This window comes from Macaca mulatta, chromosome 3 (assembly GCF_049350105.2).
Source record: "Macaca mulatta isolate MMU2019108-1 chromosome 3, T2T-MMU8v2.0, whole genome shotgun sequence".
In the NCBI taxonomy this organism is placed as follows: Eukaryota; Metazoa; Chordata; class Mammalia; order Primates; family Cercopithecidae; genus Macaca; species Macaca mulatta.
In genome coordinates this window covers 25,334,587-25,340,438 of record NC_133408.1, presented here as the reverse complement: position 1 = coordinate 25,340,438, position 5,852 = coordinate 25,334,587, and positions in this window count along the sequence as shown.

The window sequence follows — 5,852 nt, the reverse complement described above, 5'->3', positions numbered from 1 at the left end:
TTTTTGACTGTGTAAATTAAAGTTGATGTTGACAATTTATTTTTTAATAAGAATATGTGAATATGTAATTATCTAAACCTGGAGTTAGCAAACTTATTTTATAAGTGGCCAGGAAGTTAATACTTTAGTCTTTGTGACCATACTCTCTATTGCATCTATTCAACTCTGTCTGCCATTTTAGAATTAAACAATCCATGGACAATAGGTAAATGAGCATGGTGATTTTCAATAAAACTTTACTTCAACAACATGCAGATAGCTTGACTTGATCGTGGGCTATAGTTGCTGACTCTTAATCGTACACATTATTATACAAAAAGAGAAGTCATATTATTCAGTGAGTTTCTGATACTAATTTTTATAATTTTTATCACATTCTTAAATTGGTGAAAATCCTTTGTTGAAAGCAAAGACTGTTTTCTGGTCTGTTTTGAATCCCTCTTTTGTTGTATATTCTAATTTTTTCATCCTCATTTTTATGATTATATAAGTTTCCACATGACGATGTATTTGTCCTTTGCATCTTTTAAAAATTCTTGAACATTTGTTTGAGTTTGAGCTTCAATTACTCAAGTACATCAATTAAATATTGATAATGTATCTAGGGAGATGTCGTCCTCACAGCATTCTCTACAGTGTTCTTTTGAATGACTTATTTTGCTGGAAAGTCTATTATCTGTGGTCATGTGGGTTTCTTTTTCTCTCTAAGTACTACTTTCTCTGCTTGAATCCTTTTTCTGTGAAGTTGATCAGTTAGTTGACAATGTAAAAGAAAAGAAAGAAGTGAGTGGTAAAGAAGAAAGGACAAGGAAAGAAAAAGTGAAAAGAAATGAGAGAAGAAGGTCAAAGGAATGTAATTTTGTTTTTTTTGAAGGAAGATTGGCTTCTTAAATGAAAGCAGGTATGAAAATACTCACTATATTTGACATTATTGTTTTGATCAGAGGTCACATAAAATCCAAAATATGTCCAGGATTAACACATTAAATAGTCACTCACTGTGCTTAATTATGTTATTGTCCCCAGTTATTGACTGCCTTCTCTATAAGGAAATTACACCTTTCCACTAAATCCCATATGCCCTGCATGGACTCCTGATGGCATAAATTCTCCCCTTCTCTTTGACACCATGTTGCACCTTGGGATTTGCTTTGGCCAAAGAAAGGTGAGTGCTCCAAAAGAAATGGTAAAATCCTTTTTCTAGCTCTGGCATTGCTTTATCTACTCTACCACAAATAACAGCATGACATAGTTTGGAGCCCTTCCTTCAGTTTAGATTCCTGAATAAAGAAGCCAAATTGCGCACAATGAACAGTGCAGTTCCAAAGCCAAACTGCAGTTGGAATGTAGCATGGGTGAGAAAGGAATCATTGGTTGTAAGCCAATGAGATTTTGAGGTTGTTACTACAGAATAACTTAGTAAGAGTTTAAAAATACAAAATTGTATAAGGACTGGGTGCTAAAGTAATTAAAGTCTAATATAAGTGATATTGGCTTCAGGAAAAGGCAGTAGATAGTGAGAAAATTGTTACTACAAATTGGACATTGAGAATCATCTTGTTCATAATAAGCACAAGCACCTAATAATCTGTTGTGATAACTTGAACATCATACATTATACCAAATGAGCTTCTGGATTATTAAAGAAGTTGAGGAATACACTGTTGCAAACATGCCTTAGTGTCTATAGACTAGATTTACTAAGAACCTAAAAGAAAGAGTTGAATTTCAAAAAGATTTGACTGCTGTACAAGCAAGAATAAAAGAGAAAAGAGCTACTCTATAAATTTCAAATTTTTCAGTGATATAATTTTTTTATCTACAACCAAATAAACTTAAATAGGACAATGCAAAACAAAGACAAATAACTACCAAGTCTTAAAAGTTAGACATAAATTTCGACACTTCTTAGTTAGAAAAAAATGGCTCAAGGGAAATTCTAAGAGTTGGCTAGTGGCTGTTAACCTCAAGCTATAAACAATGAAGACTAGAGAATAATGTGCCATATGTTGAAAATAAGTGTGAGTATAATTTTTAGTGAATAGAGCCAACTGAAATCAAATAGATTAAAAAGATGGTTATATTTTTTGAAAAATCACTGCCAAAGGGCAAGCAGTCAAGACCTAGGCACCTTTCATGGACGTTAGAAGGTGAGCAAAAGAAACCTATGCTATGCCTGAGCAGTAGGGTAAAAAGTAATTGCAGGCATACTCCATTTTACTGCATTTCAATGTATTGTGCTTCATAGATAATGCATTTTTTTTTTAACCGATTGAGAATTTGTGACAATCCTGCATCTTTTGGCACTATTTTCCCAAAAGCACATGCTCATTTTGTGTCTCTGTGTCAGCAATTTTGTTGTAGTAATAATCTATTTAAAATGAAGGTATGTACATTGCACACATAGACTACTGTATAGCAAAGAAAACCTTTATATAAACTGAGAAGCCAACATATTTATGTGACTGAATTTATTGTGACATTTGCTTTATTGCAGTGGTCTGGAACTGAACCCACAATATCTTTCAGATATGCTGTGTATGATTCTCTTGTTGCTCTTTGCTTTTGCCAATGATAAAGGCATGTTTTGAATGTGGGCTGCTTTTCAAACATGGATTTTATCTTGAGGAAGACACATGGAGCATTGCAACTTATGTGTTTCAGCCACAATAGATAAAACGTAATGTTTCACATATTTAGTATTCACTGAAAAATACATATTTATTATTATAAGTCCACTGATATGCAGGGGATGCATGTTACTGAAGCATAACTTTGCAAATTCAAACTACAAAACACCGACTGAATGATAAGAATGACAATATCTAGAAAATAGTTGTTCTGAGCCAGGAATTATTATTGGCATATTTTATGCCTTGTTACATATAATCCTTATCAAATATCTTAAATTATGGATTCCTCCATTGAGGAAAAATTCAAAATATGAGGAAATAAGCATATATGAACAATTAGAAATAAAAAATGCTATTATATTTCTTCAGAGAAATGCAAAAAGTACATAGGTAATAGATCATTTTGTTCAGAATTCTGAAGGAAATTAGATTTAGCAGTTTTGAGTACCTATTCTGAATACAAGAGAGACTTAAGGCATCTCATTCATTCTTTGCTGGTACATATTAAGCTTACAGAGACCACTTCCTTTTTAATAACAAAACAGGAACAGAGTGGGGGCACTATAAAAAAAGCACAATACAAAGAGAAAATACTACACTAGAGATTCAGAGGAAGAATCTGTATAGTTCATAACTTTCAATAGAAAAAGTATGACCATTCTAACAAACCACTAAGGTTATATTATTAAATCTAAGGAAGAGATCGATAACTGGAAAAGAACAACAAGAACAAAAATAAACCAACAACAAGTATTGTGCCATAAGAAATTTGTAGAATCAAATTTTAAATATGCATATCATGTTCTATTTACTATATATGTAAAATAAGGAAATTGGCTGAGCTTAGGAAAGCTGCGAGACATCACACAGTGTGAAGTAAGAATTGCTAGAGGAAGATTAATAATTAAAAGGATGACAAAGGAAATAAAGAGAAGTAAAAAATTACGTATATACTGTTTATATTAAATCAAGAAATTTTAAAAAATACACATTAGCCATTAGTTGGAAGAAGTAGTGTAATAGACCAAAATAGGAGAAGGAAGAGAAAAATAAGGAGTAGGAAAAAAAAAACCCAGACAATTGTAAAAATATATTTAAAATTATCAGGAAATAAATGAAAGAAAAATTATACAAAATCATTTTTTAAATGTTCACTGTTTCCTAGGGAGAAAACTGACTTAGAAAATTGCAAAGTAAGAACAAAAAGATTTAGCTGAAAAAATTATATGGTAGGTAGCAAGTATGAGGCAGTGTAAAACTAAAATAAGAAATAGAAAAGAAATGCATCAAGTTAAATGCAGAACTAGGACTAAACAATTATTAAATGTAGAGTTATGAAATGAAAACTAAATGTATTAATGATGACTAAAAACACTCACAAAGACAGGTAACTAGAAATTAATAAATTAAATAAAGCAAATAAGCCTTGTAATACCTAGAAAGTAGATATAAATACTTATTACAATAACCCAAGAGTCAAAGAAAAAAATAGAAATAAAAATGTATGACATTTTGAAAGTTCCAGCTGAAGAAAAATAGTGGATAGGAGGAAGGACTAAATTACAGCTCCCACTCGGATGGAAAAAACAGCATCTGGAGACTCATATCATGAAACTTTGCTCCAAGAACTACCGCAGGAACATACCAGGAAAGCTAAGATAATCCATAGACTCTTTGAACAAAGCATATTGCTGATGCAGGCCCGAAGAGACAGTCAAAAAACTATGCATACACAAACTGCAAAAGTGTGAAAGGGAGATCGTCTGCCCCTGAATGCATACCCTCACTGGGGAACCTGAAGGTTCAGATAAAGGGAGAAGGATTTGACCTTATCTGGAACTGAGACAAATTTAGAAAGCCAAGAGAAGTATAGCTGTAGAAGGAGCAGTGGGAGGAGCCCTGTGGGCACCCTGTCCTCAGAAAAGTCATTTCTGACTTTGTCTAACAGGCCTCCCTGGGGAGGCTTGCCAGAGCATCTGGGAAAAGATCACAGGGAGAAGGAAACTTCCATCTGAACTTTGTAACAATTTTGACCAAATGCAAAGTTTTCTGGAAGGAACCTGAGGGAGGGGGCGAATCAAGAGTGCAGGCACAGCATAGAAGCTGCTGCAGGCAGAGGGGTGGGAAACCTGAAAGTTCTGCTTGCTTTCTCAGCCAGGAGCCTGGCAGCCTGGGGTAACTTCTCAGCACTGCTCACCCATGGCTAGAAAATAAACTTGGTGCTATTAGAAGGTGGTGGGGGCACAGTGGAAGGGAGATTGGCCTTTTGGGATGCATGAGAGATAAATGAGGCCTGCAATGACTGGCTTTTCCCCCACTTCCGCAGTGCCCTGCATGATACAGCAGAGGCAGCCATAACCCCCTAAGAATATAGCTCCACTGGCCTAAGAACCACCACCCCATCTCCTATAGCAGATGCATCAAGCCCCATCCAAGGAGTCTGAGCTCAGAATGCCTAATCCTGACCACACAAGGTGATCTTTCTCTACCTGGCCTAGTAGCTAAAGGTGAAGGACATAATCTTTGGGAGCTCTATGGACCTGCCCCCTGCCTGATTGTCCCTATAGTACCACAGCTGATGGAACCTCAAAAGCACCACCTCCTGCTAGGCCAATCAACACAAAACTAACACAATAAACAAAACTACAACCAAGGACCCTCACAGAGTCCACTTCATTCCCCTGCCACCTCCACCAGGGCAGGTGCTGGTATCCATGTCTAAGAGACCTGAAGATGACTCACATCACAGGACCACAGGACTCTGTGCAGACATTGCTCAGTACCAGCCTGGAGCTTGGCAGCTCCTCTGGATGGCTAGATCCAGAAAACAAAATCATTGTCACTGCAGTTTGGTTCTCAGCAAACCACATCCCCAGGGGAAGGGGGAAAGCACCAAATCAAGGGAGGACCCTATGGGACAAAAAAATCTGAAAAGCAGCCCTTGAGCCCGAGATCTTCTCTCTGACATAGTCCACCCAAATAAAAAGGAATCAGAAAAACAATTCCGGTAATATGACAAAATAAGGTTCTTTAACACACCCAAAAGATCACACTAGCTCAACAGCAATGAATCCAGGCCTAGAAGAACTATCTGAATTGCCAGAAAAGGAATTCAGAAGGTCAGTTATTAAGCTAACCAAGGAGCTACCAGAGAAAGGTGAAGTCCTACTTAATGAAATTTTTAAAAAATGATATAAGATACAAAGCGGAAAATCCTCA